We start from the raw sequence: 23,939 nt of genomic DNA, 5'->3' as shown, positions 1-23,939 counted from the left end.
GACCACCTGTTCTTTGATTGTTCATTTGTTAAACCCTTGTGGCACTTTCTACAAGCACGTTGTGGGTTTTACATTTAACCATCATCTTGGATACAGTTCATTGCATGGGCATCGTATCACTGGCGAGACAACTCTCAGTTTCATAACATCACTATATCCAAATTGGGTTTAGCTTCACTAGTATACCATATATGGACTAAAAGGAATTGCAGAATTTTCAAGAAGAAAGTATCTCATGCCAATTCCGTTTTCCATAGCACTCTGGAAACCATTCGATCCAAGCTACTCACTTCCACAATTTCAGCTTCGCTCAATGCTAGGAGGGTTGTTGTGGACTGGGAGCTTCCTCAATCAGTGATCCGTCCTCCAAAGAAGCCTCCAGACATTGCATCCTAAGCTAAAATTAGTACTGTTGGGGATTTGCTCCATGAACACCGGTCTCCTGTGTTGATGTTTCATCATACACATTTTGTATTATCTTGGGCTTTCTTGGGCTGTACTGTTTCCTTGGGTTTAGTCCTTCTTGATGTTAGCAATGGGCTAACCTCTTGGGCTGTTATGTACCTTCTTTATTTTAATATATTTATCTTGAATTTTCAAAAAAAAAAAAAAAAAAAAAAAAAAACCATAACCAAATAAAATTGATTGCCCATGATGATTCACCCCAACAAATGGAGCAAAAGGCATGTCATACTTATTTGTCAAATAAGTAGTGTCAAAAGTGATAACATTTCTAAAAGACTCATATGCTGCCCTACATCTAGCATCAACTAAAAAAACATTCTTTAAGTGTCCTTCCTCATCCATATCAATCATGTAAAAGAAATTTGGATTCCTATTTTGCATGCCACAAAAATAATTACCAAGTGCTTCAGCATCTCTAAAGCCAAGTCTGAGTTGCCTTGCTTTTGCAATGTAGTTCTTGCACCCCCTCTCACCAAATGATAATTTCTCATATCCACCACCTTTAACAACAAGTGAATGAAAATTTTTTCTTAGTGTTATACCTGCTAAATCATTCAATTCCAATCTTTTTTTCACATGAGAATTTAGTACTTTGTTACATATATAGTGTCGAACCTTTCTCGGACTTAAGACATGATTATGGTTCAGATAGACACCACTAATAATGAACGTTTCCATCATCCTTAGCTATAACATTGATTTTGGCCATGCAGTTTGTCTTAGTTAAAGGCCTTGGATGAAAAGAATCTTTTGCCTTTGATTTTGTCTTACCATTTCGAGCATACTGTCACGAAGTGATTCCTAAGACGCTTGGAGCATAGAAGATACGCATGCTGGTTGGCTAAGAACATTCATTGACTGGGAATGGTTCCAGGGAAGGGGCGTGCAGGACCACAGGATGGTACCTCTTCAGAGTTCAGGCAGGTCGACTCGGTTCAGTTCGAGGTGCTTGTCGCTAGTCTTGGACTTGACTATGAAGAAGGGAGTTGGCCATCCCTGCACAAACTGGTCGGGAGCTGGAGCCGTTCCCCTGACGAGGCCATGGCAGGCCGAAACCAGTCAGCATGTATCCTTGGGAGGGCAGGTCGTGGTGGCTGACCAGGGCGCTTGCGCGAGCTGAAGCAACGCCTTGGTGCCGCACGGGCCGTGCCGCTGCGCCAAATCTCTAGGCCCGTGACAATACGCCAGTGAAAAGTAACTTGCCTTTCCATCACTTCTACTTTTTGCACTTATTTTTGCTACACCAAAATCTTGATACTTGGCATACTTATTATAGTAATTATGAACTTCTTCCTCAGACTCAAAAATCATCCCTACCTTGGGTTTTCCACTTCATTCTTAACTAATTGATTTTCTAACTCTTGGCTATTCACTGTATCGTTGTTATTACTCTCGAGATTGCAAGGGACATTTTTATCTTGGTTTAATGGCATTTCCATGTGAGAATCCTTCTCCATTCTCATGAAAAAATAAAATGCAACTGATCACCCAAGTAACCCCGACAATTTAAAATAGCAGTGCTCTACAATAGTAAAATACATCAACATGGTTTTCAATAACTTAAGAACACATTTAAATTAACAATGTTCAATACCTTAAAGTCTTCCAATGAAGAATAATTTCATTTTTTTTATTATTAATTAACCGAAAAATACTTTCTTACTCACTGGTGAGTAGGAAATTTATACTCACCATATATGTGGCACAATGCTAAATTGACAAATGTCTTTATATTGTAGAATTTCTTTTTATTTAGTTTTGTACATCTAAAATAGATTATATATAACCAGCAAAAGTATACTTTTTATTTAGTTTTGTACATCTGAAATAGTCTATATGAGAGGAGAGAGAATTATAATTTGATTCGCATTCATTTGGGTTTACCTTGGATAGTTATCAAATTATTTATTTTTTATTATTTTAAATGTAAGTACACTTGTCAATTTAGCATTGCGCCACGTACGTGGTGAGTATAAGTTTTCTACTCACCCGTGAGTAGCAAGTATTGTCCTAATTAATCAATATCAGTTACAAAAATCCATAAATAAAAAATGAAATTACTGGAAAAAAAAAATAATAATAATTTTTTCAAAACAATAGCCCATCAATATTACTTTAAGAGGAAAGAATATAAAACATTCATGGATATAAAAGTAGAACATGGCTAGACAAAATCACAGCTCTAATGAAGTAATATTATTTATCTTTATATATTGCTATGTTGAATAGATGTAACAATGATTGCTTTGTAGAACCACAGAATAGATGAAACAAAGAGGAGCCTCTGAAAACTATAATTGGTTTTCTTTGATTTTATAATGGAACACAGTTCTCTTTCAAAATCTTTGATCAAACCAAAAAGGCAATATAAATAAGTTAAAAAATAGATTGCAAAAATGTAAAAACATACCTTTAATCTTGTGGGGAGAGCTGACCAAGATTATAGGGTTTTTCTTCTCTTTCAGTACAAAACAAGATTATTGGATTTTTCTTCTTCTTTAGCAAAACTAAGTGGGATCTCTTTTTTCAATTTGGGAGACTTTTCAGTTTCCCGCGTGATCAAGAGATTGCGTGGAAACACTCTTCCTCTTTAATTTGAGATTTTTTTTTAGTTTCCCGGGTAATTGAGAAGTCGGCCCTTTTTTACAACGAACTTTTAGCATCTAATTCAAGATATGGTGTTTTAAACAATCTGACCTGGTTATTCGGTTCTGATTCGGGAAAACCATTCGGTGATTTTTATCATTTTCTTATTAAAAATGTTCAAGAGAGAAGGAAAAGTAATAAATTTGAGTAATTTTATTTTATTTTATTTATTTATTTATTTATTTATTTATTTTTTACAGTTTGAAGGTAAATCGTAAAAACTAGGTGAACGTCACACAATATTGGCAATAAAGTGAAATATTAATAATTTAATGAATGTCAAAAATACAATTCGTAAACATTGTAAAACACTAATAACACATTTTACTGATCCGATTTATATATCTCTCTAAATTTGTCAAAAAGTTTTACCGCCGTGAAAACTTTCACAAGCTATCATTTTTTTAATTGTAAAAGAAAAGATTTCCTTGCTTTAGTTTCCAATCACTATCTAACTTTATGTATTTAATCTTTATATTAAGAAAACAATCACTTTGTATTTATTTTATTTAAAGCGTGTTTGACATTCACTTTATTAAAAAAAAAAAAACATGTTATCATGAGTAGTTTGAGCTCCACTGATTAAAGCTGGTTTGTGTTCAATTTTTATGCTTGTTCAACAAACTAGTCAAGTTCGAGCAACTAATGTTTTACTCCATAATTAATTAATTAAGTTGGTGAACATGTTCATGACTTGTTAAGGCTTGTTAATTAGGTTTAAACAGTCCAGCTTGATCCTTATGCAGCTCCAATTAGGGTCTTAATTTTTAGACTCTATTTGGTTAGATGAATAAAACGAGAATGTTAGTTAATTGATTAAATTAATTGTGTAGTTAGGATTATTTAATTTTATGATATGTGTGAGGTGTCCTATTATCATTATTTGTTTTAAAAAGCGGGACAAACAAAATTTAGTATTTTTTCTCTCCAAAATTTAACGTTTTGAGGGTACTGTGTGACATTGACTTTCTCTATCGTGGAACGTGATTACTTGTCACGAACAGAAACAAGCCGCTTCCATTAATTTGATGGAAATTACAAAAAAAAAAAAAAAAAAAAAAAAAAAAAAAAAAAAAATTCTAAATACTTTAAAACTTTGATTGTTATGAAACACGAGTTTCATTTTTTAAGAAAAGTTAATTTTGATAAATTCTTCTATAAAAGACTACCTTTTCATAATATATTTAAATCATAACACAACTTTACTACGCGATTTAAGGAAACAATTAGTGGTAGACTCGTATTGAAGTTAAACCGTTCGTCCTCGTTACTTCTCTCTCTCTCTCTAGTGATGCTGGACAATTTGTTGAAAATTTTAAAATTCGTTTGGATCGTCAAAGGTCAAATAGGGATAATTTTGAAGAATTCGTTTTTAATTCGGAGAGAGCCCAATTTTATTGAAAATGGCCCGACTCGCAAATTTGAATTGTTTTTTTTTTTGTTTTTAGTAAATAAGTTTTTATTTTTTATTTTTACATAATAGAGTAAGTTTGTTTTTGAACAGTTTTTTTATGGGATTAATTTTCTTACCATTTTTAAAATTTCTTTTATGCGAATTTTATTTATAAATACATATACTTACAGAGTTGACCATTCATTCACTTATTAATTTATTATCAAATTGGTCTGCCAAATCTTTTTCTTCAAGGTACCTTGCGTCATATAGCCTTTGTACACGCACTACACACAATATCATTGTCTGTCATTCCGTTGTTGAACATGGAATACAGTCGTTTAGACCTCACAATCATCTCCGCCGACGGCCTCAAAAACGTCAATCTCTTCTCCAAGATGGACGGTGTCCATCGCCGGCGACCGGAAAACCAAGAACAAGACCAACATCGACCGACGCGGCGGAACCATTCCCCAATGGAACCACCCAATCACGTTCTCTGTCGCCGCCAACCCCACCGACCACCACTCCCTCCTCTTCCAGCTCCGCTCCCATAGCTTCCTCGGCCACCGCCACATCGGCTCCGTTTCAGTCCCCATCCAAGAACTCCTCGCCAGCAACACCGCCAACGAACGCGTCGTCGAGTATAAGGTCAGGAAGCCCTCCGGTAAATTCAAAGGTGAGCTGAAATTCTCTTACAAGTTCGGCGAGAAGCTTACTCCGCCGCTGGAAAATGTTCACAATCCTGTGATGACGTATCCACCACAGGTCGGTGCCCCACCTCCTGTGGTGGGGGTGCCCTATCCTCCACCGCCGCCGGTGGCATATGCACATCCACCTCCGCCGCAGATGGCTGCTTCCCATGGACATAATAAACATAAAAAGCATAAGGATAATGATGATGGTTTTTGGTTGGTTTGTCTGTTGGTTGTTTGCTTAGTTTAGCGACTTTGATTTGATATATTAATAATAATAGGGTTTTAGAAATTTGATTGAATGTGATAGAAATTGACATGTTTCTATTCAATATTTAGTGGAATGCATAATTTTTTTTTCCCCTCAACTATTCATCTATAATTAAAATTTAAATTATATGAAAACTCTATTTAGTGTTACAACCAATAGAATTTCACAGGATTTGATTTTAGAATGAAATTTATGTCCTTTGGAAAGAAAGCAATTATAATAGGAAATGGATTTCATCGGACTTGATAGGAAATATTGTAGTTGTAACAAATTCGGGAAAAATTGATAGAATTTAATGGGATTTGTGACGAGGTGAATAACAACTTTTTCAAAGTATCTTCATTTTACCAAAAAATAATCCGTACCAGAAGGTAAGGTAGACGACAATTTTATTCGGGAGAAGAAGTTTTTTTTAGAGTTACAAGCAAGGGAGGGAATTGACAAAACTTTTTTATTTGCTGGTTATGATTTTTTTTATTTCGGATCCAATTGGATGCCCAGTTCATATACGTAAAGATTGGTTGTAATGAAAAATGACTATGAAGTCTTGAATGGATTTTTTTTTAGTTTGTTTTATTTTATTTATTTTTATTCAATCTCTGAAGCTAATTCAGAGAGAAAAATAAAATACTTTAGTTCATTTAGATATTTTATTTGTTATTAGTATTGATTAATAATTCAAATAATGTTTGACCATGATGTTTTAGAATATTTGACCAAATTAACTTATTTCACTCTTTTTAAATATTTATATACATGGTAACAAAACATCACGTAATTATACATATTATTGTTTGTATATTTTTATGTATATATTTATGTATATTTATAGTAGTAATAAAAAATTTAAGAATAAAAGAAGTATATTAAAATATTGTTTCATAATATGCGGTTTAAGTTGCCAATTAAAATTATTATAAATAAAAATTATGGTTTAAGTACCAATATATGTCCTGCAAATATACGTGCACACATCTCTCTATAAGGATAAAATGGTAAAAAATAATATTTCCATTCCAATTCCTTTTTGCATCCAAACATAAATAGGTAATTCATTTAGTTAAAATTCCAGTTTATCCCAAACACATAAATGAAATTCCATTTTAATTCCAATCCAATTCCTTTTCCAATTTTAAATCCAAATCCCGAAGGATTTGGTTCCAAACAGAGCGTTTAAATCAATTAGAAATATTTAATTTTCTAAATATTTAGAAAAACATTGCAACTTTCATAATATGAAAGTGTTTTAATATCAACAACAATTCAGAATAGAAAAACCTAGGGTTGATGAGGTTGATGACACTCAATTGAGTCAATTCCTCCTCATAAACTAACTTTTCATGCTAACCAAACTTAAAATTTCTTTTTCTTACTATTTTTATCAAACCAAAAAGAGCCTTATATTTTTACCAAAAACATTTTAACTTGTGGATTAGGTTATGTTCTTGCATGTTTATATATATATATATATATATATATTGAAATATATAATATTTAAAAAAAATTAAAAATGGTGCACAGATAAAAGAATCTCAGTTTACATACCAATTAAAATATAGTATCATAAAAAAATAAAAAAATTGATGTTTTCTCGAAAATAAATTGTTAAAAGGTAACATAGAAATATTTTAGAGAGAAAAAAATAATATTAGAGGGAAGATTTGACTTCAAGTACATCCAAATAAACCCCATTCATTGTTCAAATATATACAAAATTGGTAGGGGCATTCTTGTTTCACAAAAAGGGTACGTTTGGATTTTCAGCAAAAAATGACATCACCAACCCCTATTTTCAATAGGGGCAATTTGGTCAAAATATGAATAAGATAGGGAGTTATATGTATTTTTTTTATTTTTTATTTTTTTTCTAATAGAGGTGTTTTGCATATTTTTTATATAACCAGAAAGTGTTTTTTTGGCACTGAACCCTTTAATGATTTTTAATAAGCAAATAAAACTCAGGGACAATATTACCCTTAAATGGTCGCTAACAAGCAATTTTGCACGAGGATTGTAACTATTTGTCTTTTTAAAAACTTTAAAGTTGTTTAAAACAACTCTCTTTTATTTTGGTCACTAAAATTTAATTAAAATCAGAAAGTAAATAAATAACGAAAATGCAAGAGGGTGACTAAGTTTATATATATATATATATTTTATTTATTACTTTGTTAATTATGTAATTACAGACTAAGTGTGTTTTTATGATTGGAGCACATTAACAATCATAGAAATTATCTAAAGTCTTTTAACTTGAGGATCCTACTATATGTTGCAATAAACTAATTCTAGAATGTTTTCAACAATCATCTAAAATGATATAATTGTCATATATAACAAATATATATATATAACACTACCATTATAATTGTCATATATAGTTTATAAACGTATTTGGTATAAAAAAGATTGATGGTAATTAATTTCATTTAAAACACACTTCAATAAATAAGAATACAATCTTTAATCTACCAAAATTATAATTTTTTTTTGGGTAACTAGTAAAACTATATCTCTAGCTCTCTATATACGAAAGACGATGATTGATCAGTTCCGGTCAATCATTGATCGATTGCAAAACATGGATTACCGTCGTTTAGAACTCACAGTCATCTCCGCCGATGGCCTCCAAGACGTGAATCTGATGTTCAAGATGGACGTTTACGTGGCGGTGTCATTCGTCGGCAACTGGAAAAGCAAGAAGTACATGACCCACACCCACAGAGGCGGTGGAACCGCCACATGACATTCTCCGTCCTGGAGGCCCACTTGGTCAAACCCACCAACCACCTCCTCTTCCAAATCCGCTCCGATCGCGTCCTCGGCAACAAACACATCGGAAACGTCTCCGTCCCTATCCAAGAGCTCCACGGCTGCAACACCGGTGGTGAACGCGTCGTCGTCGAGTATCAGGTCCGGAAGCCCTCCGGGGAATTTGAAGGTAAGCTGAAAATTTCTTACAAGTTTGGCGATAAGTGTTCAGGTTGGTGGCTTGGTTCTGAAACTAACGTGCACGTGTGCAATGATAAATCATGCTTCACTACTTATGAACCTGAGGAGAATCCAAAGGTTACTATGACGGCAAATTACAGGCCCAAAATTGTTGGGAAAGGAAAGGTTGAAATTCAGTTTCCCTCCGGAAAGAAATTGGAATTGTATAATGTTCATGTTCCAGAAGTGACAAAGAATCTTGTATCTATGAGTTTATTGTGTGAGAATGGCATTAAGGTCGTGTTTGAGGATGCTAAGTTCATTATGACGGAGAAGGAAAGATTTGTTGGGGAGGGTTATGTTTGTAATGGATCTATTCAACTAAATTCTAATTAATAAATTAAGTCATTCTGCTTATATTGTTTATTGTTTTTCTATTTGGGTTTAACACGTTTATATATTAAAATTTTAAATCTTTAAATGATATGTTAAAACATGGCTTGATTTGATGATTGAAGCAAAAATGACAAAGAAGACATTTTTTTTTTCTAACTTCTAAGGTTGATCCAAATATTTTATAACTTTCATTGATCCAAAAGAGAACAAAATTAGGTTTAGGAACAAAATTAGGTTTAGGAGGAATAGAAAGTGTTTTAATAGGTTTTGGATTTAAAATCTTATGTTATTATTGAATATAGAAATGTTGAATTTATAAAAAATAAAATTTGTAATGATTCTTTATTAAATGATTTGAAATTTAATACATCTATTTGATGACAGAATAACTGAACCCACTTGAATGAAATTTAAACTTACATGGACCACAACCATGAGAGCACCTCTAACCAGAAGACCCTCCCACCGGAATCCTCAACCCAATCACCTCAAACCCCCATTTCAACCAACCTCAATAACCTTAGCCCCTAACTTTACATCCACAACCATCCCACACCAGAACCACCATGCTAAATTACCTCATCCCATCCTCAAAAAACCTCACTCAACAAACAAAAACACGTTCTCTAGACCAAAATTTCCATCAATTTCAAAAGATTTACCACCCAAAAAAGTTTCATTTGCTGACACAAAACCTGCTCCACATTCCTACAAATTCATTGATGACCACAACAACATCATGGAAGGAATTGATCCAACAGATACACAGAGCCTTATTGATGAAATATTCAGGCTGCGAACTGATCTTCAAGAGTTCAAAAGTACTTATAAGTACAATCATTTGCTTGAAGAAGTGGAATGGCTCAGAGGCATTATTGGTGATGGTCTCAAATCCCAAGAAAAATTGAGACCCAGGATTAATGAGCTTAATGATCAAATCATTAACTCCAATCATCTTTCCAGCATCCTAGCTCAAACTTCACCAGTTCAAGAAGCGCCAGATCAAGCTGCACCAGTTCTAAGTAATGCTGTCAAATGCAGCATGAATACAGCAAAAGCCACAACTTCACAACCTCTACAGCAACCACCATCCACAGCCACCCTCCACCACCACAACCAGATCATCAATCTCGAGGAAAGAGCTCAACAAGATTTGAATTTGAATTCAAAAAAGTGCTTAGTCCCAGGAAGACTTCAGCTCATTAGAGCAATCCTCTTCTCAACCCAAATGTATTGGAGTTCTAAATTCATACTTCCAATGAGCATTCTACATGAACTAGAAAGCATTTTTTGTGCCTTCCTTTGGTCTGGTCCAGTTCTAAAAAAGACGAGAGCTAAAGTTGCATGGGATAAATGTTGTATACCTAAAAGAGCTGGGGGGGCTTGGTCTTCCTAACTTGCATACTTGGGATGAAAGTGTAGTAATGAAACATCTTTGGCATATAATCAGTTCAAAGGACATGTTGTGGGTCAAATGGATTCATACCTTTCTACGCAAAGGCAGGAGTATTTGGGAGGTCAAAGTGTCTGGACAGTGTTCTTGGACCTGGAGGAGATTACTTGGTCTTAGGGACTCATTTAAACCCCTTGTCAAGCTAGAAATTGGTGATGGAGCTTCTGCCAATTTCTGGTTTGGCATTTGGTGCCACCATGGTCCCCTTCATCAACACATTCTTCCTCAACAGATGGCTGCAGCTCGATTTGACAGCATGACCAAAGTAAATACATTCAGCACCAACAACACTTGGGACATTTCCAGTAACCATGTTAAGTATACTACCACAGCTTCAACATACATCTTTACTTCCCAACCCCAAACCCAATTGCAGAGACAAATACATCTGGATTCCTTCCAATTCTAGCAAGTTTTCCATAGCTAAAACCATGGAACACTACAACCATCAATTCCCAAGCCTGCCTTGGACTCAATTGGTCTGGTTTAAGCCATCTATCCCCAAGCACTCCTTTACTCTATGGGTTGCAATCCAGCACAAACTACCCACCCTAAACAGAAGGTGTATAGCATATATTAATTCCACATTGTGCATTCTCTGCAATACAAAACCTGAATCCCATGATCACCTATTTTTTACATGTGCATTTGTCCAACCCTTATGGCACTTTCTACAGGCACGTTGTAGGTATCATACACAGCTTTCTTCTTGGACAGACCTCATTGTTTGGGCATCTCACCATTGGAGGGGGAATTCAGTTCACCACAGCCACACAGTTTCCAAAATGGGATTAGCTTCTTTAGTCTACCATGTATGGAATGAGAGAAATAGAAGAATCTTTAAGAAGAAATCAAACAATGCAAACACAGTGCTTCATCTCACTTTGGAAACAATTAGAACTAAGCTGCTTTCTTCTACAATTTCTGATTCACTTAATATTAGGAGGATTACCAATGAATGGGAGCTTCACAGACTCCCCCCTCCCCCCCAAAGAAGCCACCAGATGCAAGAGATTAGCTATGCTTAGCAACGTTGGAATCATCTTCCATCTCTCAGTACCTGATTGCTATGTAGATTCTTTGATCATACACAACTATTGTTGGGGTGTTTTGGGCATAAATGCTCTTTACTTTCCATTGGGCTGTTTCTTAACTGAGCAATGCTAAGGACAGTCGCCTAAGACAACTGTGAATTAACAGTCACTCTTTTCATTATCCTAATATTTGTAATTAATGTATTTATTAATGGTATATATGTTTCCTATTTTTATGAAACCCTAAAAATATGTATTTTTTGATAATACTACTACCCTTTTAGTCTCTCTCCTCACTTAAATCGTATCAAAGGTGTCACTAAAACATTACATGTTTCCTACTTTTAATAGGACATTAATTTTAACACAAAATTACCTTATTTCTTAACACTAAACTACCTTATTTCTTTCATTTTAACACAATAATTAATTTTAACACAAAAGTACCCTATTTCTTTCATTTGTCTCTACTTCCCAACCCTTCATCCGTGTGTATACACATATATAATCACCCACATATATAATAATTGATTCTTTTCTTTTCTTTTAGTTATTGTTTAACAGTGATAGTTGAGGGATAAAATTTTTTATTTTTTATTTTTCTTATTGAGAAATAAGAATTCATTCTCTATAAAATTTAATTATATATATATATATATATATGTATGTATGTATGTATGTATCAATTGCTATCATCTAAATTTATCCTTTACTGACTAAATCATTTTTATCTCTTATATAGAGAATGAATTCATATAACTAAAAGAAAAAAAAAGAATCTATTATTATATGTGTGTGTATGTAAACACACTGATGTGTGTGTGTAAACACATTGACGGGGTGGAAAGTAAAGACAAATGAAAGAAATAAGGTAGTTTTGTATTAAAATTAATTATTTAGTGTCTTATTAAAAGTAGGAAACATGTAATGCATTAATGACACTTTTGATATGGTTTAAGTGAGGAGAGAGACTAAAAGGGTAGTATTGTAAAAAAATACATATTTTTAAGATTTCATAAAAATAAGAAACATATCATTAATAAATACATTAATTATAAATATTAGGACTAATGAGAAGAATGATTATTAATTCACAGCCGCTTAAAGGTGACTGTCCTTAACATTACTCTTAATGAATTAACCTTTAACTTTTAAAAAAGAAAAATAATAATAATAACTTAACCTAGAATTTGTAAGAAAAGAAAAGGCTTTATACCTTGATTTTATTTCACCGTGGCTAAAACATTTAAAGAAGCAATGACTTCATGATATACAACTTTCTAGAAAGATGTTTGTAAATGATGTGATAGATTCTTTATTGTCAAATTAGCACAAGGATCAGAGCCAATGAATGAGTAGTATGTAGGACAAAATCTCTCTCTCTCTTTCTCTCTCTATCTCTCTCTCTCTCTCTCACACACACACACACGGATCTATTCAAACTTTTAAACATATCCTCGTTAAAGTTAGTGGCCATGTTCATGAACGGATTTGTAAACAAATTCACAAGAGAGTGGTGAAAATGACTTGTAAGGCTTGTTAATTAGTTTGATTAAATTGGGACTCAAAATCATTGAACCAAAATGAACTCGAGTTTTATTTTTGGTAAGGTAGCCTAGTAGAATTGAAGAAGTAATATCTCTGTTGTTTCTCTTTCACTTTTTATTATTCCCAGGGTCGGTCTCAAAACTTTTCATTTCCTTGTATAGTATAACATTCTTATAATTTTTCTTTCTATTATAAATCTTCATGGAAATAGGGAGATTTAATAACAAGCCTTTCTTAAAGATTTATATTCTTTCCACCTTATTTGTTTCAGGCCCTCAAATTATTTCTCAAAAAAATTTATTTCCTTCTACTAGAACCAACCAATATATATATATATATATATATATTTCCTCATTATTAACCAGCAGTAATAAGTATTAAATATATATTTAACCGCTCATGTATCGGAAATTGGTAAAACTTTCCATATACTTTAGAATCTTATTTAACTTTTACCTTTTTCTTCTTTCATTTTTTTTTTTTTTTTAATTTTATTTTTCCTCACGTATTTTTCCTCCTCTCGATTGAACTTTTTTTTCCCCTTCCCCACTCAATACTCATTATAATTAACAATCCCACTTTCTCACTCCGCAAGAAGATCGATTTTTAACATTCATTTATTCTACTGAAGAATTTGTTGGAATATTGGATCGAATTTTTCAAAATTGTGTTCTATTGTTCTATAAATTAAGTTATTTTATAGTTTTATTAATTTTTGTTATCATATAATTATATATTTTGTTTGTGAGTTGTGATCATTTTCATTTATATTGTTGAATGTGTCTACGAGAGAGAATGAATCCGGAAATGAAAAACATAAAAAGAAGAGAAGAATAGATATACCATTTCAATCTCAAAAAAGAGCTATAGATAAATTTGTTATAACAAATAATCAAAACATAACTAAAAATTTAGATGAAAATTTAACAACTGAACAACCAAGTTGATAAGGGCACAAAATTTGTTATTTTATATTCAATAATAAATGATTAATTAATATTTTTTATTAGATAAATGTTCTTATCCCTACTTTTAATGTTTTATAGGGGTTGATTTTGGAATAAGAAGAAAAGTGACAAAAATATCAAGTCAAATTGGAAAGCATATAATTCCAAATTAGAAAGTAGCAAGATTTTAGGAAGATTTTTATTTTATTTTACTTTCACTTTCACTTCTAGAATTAGAATTTTTCCTTCCCAATCGTTCCATTCTAAACTCTATAAATAGGGATATATATAGAGGAGATATAATTACATTGTTAATGAGAGAAAATAATAAAAGTTAGAGAATTTTTGTCATGAATTTCATTCTTATAATTTTTTTATGAAGAACATTTTTATTTTTATGTTTTATTTTCTTGTGAGTATGATAGCTTAAACATCTTTTCTCAAGGGAGTGATGAAGCCACCATGGTTGAGATATAAATAGTTATATCATTCCTGTTGTGTAAGTGATGAAGCCACCATGGTTGAGATATAAATAGTTATATCCTTTGTGTTATGTAAGTTTTTCTCTATAGAATATTATTTTACTCTTCTATTATGTGTTCTTATATTGATAAAAAAATTAGAAGGAGGATTCTTCATGTTTGCCAATTAATGGTAATTAGGAGAATGTCTACTTCTATTTACCAAAGATATATCGGATTAAGTAAAAATTAATATGTTCTCTCATATATAAGCAAGTGTTATTTAACGCTATAATTTTTCTTCATCTCTCTAAGTTGTAATTGGGCTGGTGAAATGATTTGCTTATCGGAGGAAAATTTACATAAAAAAATATATACAAATTTATTTACATTGAGTCATGGTGGTGGATTCTTTCTCTTGAGATTTTTCTATTATTTGATTACAACCCTTCAATTCTAGTTTTTATTTTCATTGTTCAAAAAAAAATTTCAAGATTGTTTTAAAAGTTCTTCTCTACAACTAAATTAAAAATAATATAATGATAAGCAAGCTCGAACCATGGCTTTATATAAATAAATTCATATATTTTTTTAATATAAATTTTCCTCCAATAAGCAAATCATTTCACCTTTCCAATTACAACTTGGAAAGATGAAGAAAAATTATAGAATTAATAACACTTGCTTATATATGAGAAACCATATTTTTACTTAATCCAATATATCTTTCGTAATAGAAGTAGGCATTCTCCGAATTACCATTAATTGGCAAACACGAAGAATCCTCCTCCTAATTTTTTATTAATATAAAAACACATAATAAAATAATATTCTAAAGAGAAAAACTTACTGTTGACACCCATTTTAGTAAATTTTGTATTAATGATGTGGCAATTAGCTTGGGCTAAAGACGGGACATTTGGCAATAATGTGGCCCAATAACGTGGATATAGTTTGGACTGAAGTGAGGTTGTATTCTTTACGTGGAAGACAAATTACATGCAAAGGAGGGAGAAGTATTTGAATTAGTTGATAGATAGGGAGAAGTATTTGAATTAGTTTAGTATCTATCTTTTAGTTGATCTTAGTTAAATATTTATGTTTATCTTTAGGATTAGTTTATTTCAAACCTATAAGTCAGTTGTGTTATAGAGTTTTAAGGTGAGTGAAATGCTTATGTTTAGGAATTAATTTACAGTTTATTCTATAAATAATTGTAGAAAAATAAGTTGTAAGACGTCCAGCACCCTCAGAATCTTTAATTTATTGTGTTTGCTTTCTCAAGCCCCTTTCCCAGAATAGCATCCTTGTTATTTCTATTTCCATCTCTCTATCTCGTTCCCTCTCTCTCTATCTCGTTCTATCTCTCCCTCTATTTCTTTCTATATCTATTTCTCTCCCCTTTCTATTCTCAATCTATTTCTATAAAGTATATATTCATTGTAAAAGTCCTTTTAATTAAGGCAATTCTGAACTCAAAATAGGATTTTTACTATTCCCTTTTTTCTCGCATCGTCTGAAAGTCAACCTTCAAAAATTGGTTTTGGCATGCCCATACACATCAAAAATAAAATAGGCTATAGCCTGATTTTAGCGTCAACATTTACACAACATGAATGATACAACTATTTATATTTCAACCCTGGTGGCTTCATCACTCCTTTGAGAAGTAGTGTTTAAGCTAGCATACTAACAAGAAAATAAAACATAAAAATAAAAATAAAAATGCTCTTCATAAAAAAAATTATAAAAAAGAAATTCAAGACAAAAATTCTCTAACTTTTATTATTTTCTCTCACTGACAATGTACTACCTTCTCTATATATGTCCCTATTTATTAAGTTCAGAACGGAACAATTGGGAGGGAAAAATCTAATTACAGAAGTGAAAATAAAATAAAATCTTCCTAAAATCTTGCTGCTTTTCAATTTGGAATTATTTGCATTCCAATTTGGCTTGATATTTTTAACTTGATGTGCTTTCCAATTTGACTTGATCTTTGTTAATTTGATAGAAAAACCAATTTTGAATTTGACTTTGACTTTGACTCGTATAATCTCATATTTTGCTATTTTTGTCTTTTTTCTTTTTATTCCGAAATCAGCCCATATAAAACATGAAAAGTAAGGATAAGAACATTTATCTAATAAAAAATATTAATTAATCATTTATTATTGAGTATAAAATAACAAATACTTTTGTACACTTATCAAATTGCCCCCGAACAAGCTTTTGCTAGTCCTATAGCACAAAAAAAAAAAAAAAAAAAAAGGTTCACAAAATTACTACTTTAACTGACTTCAAACTAAAAATGTGCCACTTTCGTAGACTACTTTTGATTGCATTTACCATATGTAATAAGGCCTTAAACCCCACAAACATCCAAAATTATGCACACATTGCACTTAACTCAATTACTTACATAGAATCAAAAACGATTGCATACATATCATCATCAAGTTACCTATAATGTCATGTGATACCTCTTGATTCTAAAGCCACGGGTGATCAAGTCCGAGCACAGATCCGAGAGATACCAGACAATTAATATGTAAATAAGTACAAAATACTAAAATGAAATAAGAATAAAATAATAAGCTGAAAAGAAATCTAATTATAAAATCTTTAAAATTTATAAATTAATATAAATTCCAAACTTTTCAATATTTGTACAACTCGGGAATCCATCTAGTGGACCCCTATCCAAATCCCACACTGAAAAGGAAACAACTGTAATAAAATCTAAAGCGAAACATAAAAAGCAGTCATAAGTAGTCGAATGAGTGAGTGACTGTATCTGCTCTGCACGATTAAGCTCTAACCCTAGAAGTGACGAACACATGAAAAATAAGGGAGTGGGTCAAGCCCACATGCAAGTCCTATCCTACTACAATCCATACAGAAACCCGATACGCAAATACATCCTAGATAGCTCAACAATAACTAAAGTAGTCCATATAGATATAAGTACACACTATAGGACGCTCACTAGACTATAGTGTAGTCTCAGCCTGAATAGAAGGTAACATGCAAATCACACGTAACGTGGTCATGTATACCTAGACTTACCATGGAACAGCAACTACATCCAGTTATACATCCTAGGCGATATACGCACTATAACCATGATCTTGAGACTCAAACTCATATCACGGCACCATAAAGTGTGTGTGTGTGTGTGTGTGTGTATATATATATATATAATCCGTTCAAGGTATGATATTCAAATGTTTATTGACCTGTCATATATATAAATAGGACTTAACTTTTATAGTTAATCCACCTTACATCAGAATAGGTAGGACTTAGTATTTTGAACTAATTCATCCCCAGAATAGGTAGGTCTTAGTGTTTTGAACTAAGCCATCCCTAATATGCCATCGTCTCATGCCGGTGCAAATGCACACATATAAGTAGGACTTAACTTTTATAGTTAATCCAATTTATTCCAGAATAGGTAGGACTTAGTGTTTAAAACTAATCCGTCCCTAGTATGCCACCGTCTCATACAGATGCATACGCACACAACCAATCCAACAATTGACAAAACAGTACAAGCAGTTCATCAATTATAATCCAAAACAATATAATAATAATCAGAACCGTTAGTAAACACATTATAGTGAAATTCTTAAACATAAATTTCATAACAATCCATAAATCCAACAATTGATGCAATCTAAACCGTTAAAACATCAATTAACTCCATATAAGCATATTACAGTTTCAGTTAATCAATTATGCTTATTTCAGTGCTTAAACATGATTAATACTGTTTAATCATACATACACAAAATGCTAGCATTATATTAAGCAATTAAATCCTCCAAATAGTCCAGAAATTAATACCGTTTTTAATAAATTAAATATTAATTTAAACCAAACCAAGCCTAGTTAATTGCCGGTATTCCATCACCCTTATAATACTGTTGAAATATGATTAAATATTATTAAATTATATGCGAAAGATTTGGTAAGTTTTAGTAAACAAACAACTTAACAAAACAGTGCTCAACATATAGATTTTTCTTTTATCTTCATGTTGCTTTATTCTTTAATACACTAATGTGATAATGCTTCCTAATATTTTTATATGTCATCACAATTAATTACATCTATTTGTGGGGTACATGCTTTGTTGATTATTGAATTGGTTATATCCCAATTAGACTAGTAGTGCATTGAAAGCTTTCATTTTGATAAAGGTGGATAACAAACCCTTTTCATTGAGTAGCCGAGATTCTAGCCTCATCAAGCACTGAATTTCTCGTGCCGAAATGTGGAGGGCCCGAACTCTAGGTTAATAATTGAATTCCAAAAAAAAAAAAAAAAAGTTGCAAAAGTAATAAAAAAGTGAGGACTTCTCCCAAAAGGAGAGAAGTGGGAAATGATTAGATGGAAGTTGTTTTGATTTGTAACCTAGTTGATTTGAGCTTGTAAGTCTTTAGGGGTGTTTGAACACTTAGTGCCCTAAAGCCGTCCGGTTTGGGAGTCATTGACCTAACGCTTGATCTCATGGATCGCTAGAAAGCTTAATAGATCAACACATTTGTAATACCCCTAATTTTTAAAAGGATAGTCCTGGCATTTATTTAATTGTTTAATCTTTTATTTAATTGTTAAATTGCGTGTTATTCTTTTAATCGGTTATTTTAATTGTGTGTTTCTTCCGTGGTTATTTAAATTTGATTTTTGTTTTAATTAATTGATTAAATTGTTTTGTTTTCTATTATTAAATTATTTTAAATTGAATTGTTAATAATATTATGTTTTTGTGCATTCACTGTTTTATTTTATTTTTGTAATGATAGTTTTAGGTTTTTACTTACGTATGTTTATAATGCCGACACTCTAGACATAGGTTTAGTATATGGGCCGACTAAGGTTTCTATTAGGGCTTTGGCTCTAATTAAACAAGAATTAGGGTTTAGGGTTGTACGTCTATAAATATGGTGATTTCGTTGGTTAAGGGTTTTGGAGAAAAACAAGTCTTGGTTCTGTAAAGAGAGAAGTTGAGAGAACAGAGCGTCGTAACGGTCTATCAAGGAGAATAATAGAGAGGACCAAGGGAGGTTTTTGGTGAATTAGATCAGAACCAGAGGAGGCTAGAAGGTAGTTAGTAGTTGCCGGAATGCTTAGAACAATGGCGACAAGGTTCTGTTTATAAAACTGTACAGGCAAGTTCTTCTCTTTTTCCTTCCCATTAGCTCGTGTTCTGTGCACCTAGATAGTCTCTAGGGATTAACTAATTAGTAAATGAAACTTATGTGTTTAATGTATGCTTGTTGATGATTCGTTTGCATTGAATTCAAATCTGTTTACAGTTCGTGTATTGTTGCTCCCAGTTCTGTTCATTAAAGCATATTATAATCTGTTGAGATCTTAGTTACGATTCTTACTTCTATCTTCTGTAAACAAACCCTAGGGATGTTAATGGGATGTTATAAGACTCCTAAGATCAGTTTGTGAAGAGAAATAGAGAGGTTGGAATAGAATTATAATTTCAGTTTTGTTCCTAACGCGGGTTAGTTCGGTAGCAAATTTAATTTCTGTAATTGATTTTAATTGTTGTTCTCAAGCCATTGGGATGCTACTGGGTATCAATATGAGACCTAAGCTTGGTTTTAAAAACTAACAGAGTGTTAGGAATAAGCCGGAGAAGGAGCACAAGAGCTGGAACAACGCACCGAGGACGAAGGCTCTCAAAGGAGGTGAGAGCCGGCTCCATAGAAGTGGGAGCCGGCTCCCACAACAAAGTAGAGCCGGCTCTAGGGAGTCCTAGAGCCGGCTCTAGGCTGAAAATAGAGCCTGCTCCAAATTTTGGAGCAGGCTCCCTTTCTATTTTTGATTTATTTTAAGTTTTTTTTTTAATTTTCTACGTATTATGTGCACTGTTGGAGCATGGAGACTATTGAAATGAATTTGGAACTTTACAGAGGGATTAAGGAATGAAGTTTGAGTGTTATTAAGACTCTAAATTAATTAAAGTTTACTTCTAAATTGTCGGGACAAACAGGGTAAAATTAAGGCACTTCCTGTGTTGTTAACAAATGGAAGTTGAATTAATTGTTGAATTAAATTTCAGCAATTTGATGGAATATAATGTGTTTATAAAACTTGTTTTAGAATGCATTCAAGTGCATGATAAGGTCATTTAATTATTAATTTTGATCTATGCATGCTTAGGAGGCTAGTTGCTGAATTATTAAATCGTTTCCTGCAACTATATGGTTAAAGCTTGGATTTAAATTGCCGAAATATTAAACAATCTTCTGAAATTGTTTTAGCAATTTATTGGATAATAATAGGATTATTTAACCTACTCACATGCATGATGGAGTCTCTGACATATTAAATTTGGTTTATGCATGCTCTGGATGTTAGTTGTTGATTTGTTAAATCGTCTTCTGCAACTATATGGTTAAATGCTTGGATTTAAATTGCTAAAGCTTAAATATTTTTCTGCAATTGTTTGGATGGTGGTTTTTGGGTCTGTAAATTATTAAACTGTTATATATGTTGTAATTTACCTGGATATGGAGGATTGTATGTACTGGTATGGGACGGTGACATACTAGGGACGATTTAGCTCAAAACGCATAAACCTAACCTAATGGATTAATGGAATGGATTGAAAGATATCGAATCCTAATTGTGACTAAGTCAGATCAGCTGTAACCAAGTTGGATGACTTCCTGGATTAACGGATGGTAGTGAATAGAGCAAAAAGACTACCAACAGGTCGGCGACTGAGTGCATCCGCCACTACATTCGCTTTCCCTGGATGGTACTGTATAGAAAAATGATAGTCTTTTACAAACTCCAACCACTTGCGCTGTCTCATATTTAGCTCCCGCTGAGTGAACAAGTACTGCAGACTCTTGTGATCACTGAATAATCTGAAGGACTCACCCAACAGATAATGCCTCCAAATACGCAAGGCAAAGACCACTGCTGCCAACTCCAAATCATGTGTTGGATAATTAAGCTCATGAGGCTTAAGTTTCCGAGATCCATAAGAAATCGGTCGCTCCTCCTGCATCAATACACATCCAAGACCCTGCAACGAAGCATCCGTGTAAACAAGATACTCTATCCCGTTCTGCGGAGTAGCCAAAACCGGTGCAGAAGTCAGCTTCCTTTTCAGCTCATCAAAAGCTCGCTGACAGTGTTCATCCCACACGAACTGTACACCCTTCTTGGTCAGATGAGTGAGTGGTCCTACTATCTTGGAGAACCCCTGGATGAATCTCCTGTAATATCCTGCCAGACCGAGAAAACTTCGAATCTCAGTAGGTGATGTAGGCTATCCCCACTCAACTACCGCTGAAACCTTGGCCGGATCCACTGCTATCCCCTTTTCTGACACCACGTGACCCAGAAATTTCACCTCCCGCTGCCAAAATTCACACTTCTCGAACTTGGCATATAACTGGTGCTCATGAAGCGTCTGCAAGATTATGCAAAGATGTCTAGCATGATCATCCTCCGACCGAGAATAGATCAAGATGTCATCAATAAAGACAATAACAAACTGATCCAAATAAGCCCAGAAGACTCTATTCATTAAGTTCATGAATACTACAGGTGCATTAGTCATCCCAAACGGCATAACTCGAAACTCATAAGAACCATATCGCGTGAGAAATGCTGTCTTAGGAACATCCTGCTCCCTGACCTTCAGCTGATGATACCCAGAACGCAGATCAATCTTGGAGAAATATGTGGCTCCCCTTAACTGATCAAACAAGTCATCAATCCTAGGCAAAGGATACTTGTTACGAATCGTAACCTTGTTCAACTCCCTGTAATCTATACACAGACGAAGCGAACCATCCTTCTTCTTTACAAACAGAACCGGTGTTCCCCAAGGTGATGTACTCCTACGAATAAAACCCTGGCTGAGTAACTGCTGAATCTGATCCCTCAGCTCTCTCATTTCTACCGGTGCCATCCTATAGGGTGCCCTAGCAATAGGCGCAGTGCCTGGAGTTAAGTCTATCACAAAATCGATCTCGCGGCTAGGTGGCAACCCTGGAATCTCCTGAAATACATCCCGGAAATCCTGTACAATCGGTATGCTATCCAATGACACAGTAATCCCCTCCTCATTTTCCTCCTCCACATGGAACAAATAGGTGCTACCGCCCCCTTTAGAACGTGGCATAGCTACTACATATATATCCTGACCAGGTATGGTAAAAATAATAGATCTATCAAAACAAACAACTTGGGCATGGTAGTGAGACAACCAATCCATCCCAAGTATCACATCATAAGTGTGCATGTCCAGGACCAATAGATTGGCTAGAAATCTAAGTCTGCCAATATCTAGTGTCACAGGCCCATCATTCTCATGTATAATAGCTGTATCACCCAATGGTGTAGAAATACCCTGAGGTCTAGTGCATACCCTCGTCCTCATCCCAGACAAAGCAATAAAAGTCCTAGCTACAAATGAGTGTGTAGCACCCATATCAAATAAAACACATCCATGCAAACCATGAATGAGAAACTTACCCTCAATAGTCTGAGGTGCCTGAACATCCTGTGGCATGGGGTTATACACCCTGCCATAGTGCAACTGCTGTGGTGTCTGTCCCTGAGTCTACGGCGGTGTCGGTAAAGCCAGATGTGTCTGTCCCTGAATCCGTGGAACCTGTGGAGCTGGTAGAGGCACTGGCGCCCTCTGTCCCTGCTGCACATACTGTCTTTGTCCCTGTCCTTGTCCTGCTTTAGGACACTGCCTGGTGGTATGACCATACTCTCCACAAGTGTAACAACTACCCTGGAAAGTACCAAATGGCCTCCTCTGTCGATTAGCCTGTGGCTGACCCTGTCTTGCCTGTGGTCCCCCATTCTGTTGCCTCTGAATAGGTGCCCCATTCCGGTGAGCATCTGAACCACCTTTGTGCTTCTTCCAAGGCTGTTGTCCTTGGAACTTGCCTTTGTCATTCTGCCGGTGACCATTGCCATTCCCCTTTTCAGCTGACTGATTAGTAGAGTCTTTATCTCCCCGATTCTCACCACGAGCCTGTCTGATGTCCACAGTCAACTGATACTGTTGTAGAGCGGCGTCTACCACCTGAGCATAGGTAGTATAGGCTGGACTACCTGTAATAGCTCTCTTGATAGACCACATCAGTCCCTTGACAAAACTGTTGCGCTTCTTCTCCTCTGTATCCACCTCCTCCGGTGCAAAGAGAGACAAGCGTGTAAACTGCTGCTCATACTCCGCCACTGTCATGTTTCCCTACTGCAGACTTAGAAACTCGGTCTTCATAACTGCCCTGACTGCATAGGGAAAATATTTCTCATCAAAGCGAGCATTGAACTCATCATAAGTGACGAGGTCGCTTGTAAACGCCAAACTAAATGTAGTGAATGTGTGGTTCAAGAAAAGCCTTTTATGTCAAATTTAAATTTATAAAAACCACTACCAACACCACTACTAACGTAGCAAGAGTGAGTAGGGATCGTCCCAAGGGATTATACGTGTTGGAATTTCAACTTCGACTCTAGCGTACCAAATGATTGCAAAAGAGAGTTGGGTTGGTTAATTACTCCTAGAAAATAATTAATTAAAATGCAATAAAAATAAAACTAAGTAGAGATAGGGATTTAAGAGATGAGAAGAGAGGACTTAGGGTGTTGGAATCACCACTAAGCTCATGTAATTAACCACTTGCTTTCCATTAA

Source organism: Cornus florida, unplaced genomic scaffold, assembly GCF_030987335.1.
Source record: "Cornus florida cultivar Cherokee Brave unplaced genomic scaffold, ASM3098733v1 CherokeeBrave_3.0.0_Hap2_Chr03, whole genome shotgun sequence".
Classification (NCBI taxonomy): domain Eukaryota; kingdom Viridiplantae; phylum Streptophyta; class Magnoliopsida; order Cornales; family Cornaceae; genus Cornus; species Cornus florida.
This window is presented reverse-complemented; position numbering follows the sequence as displayed.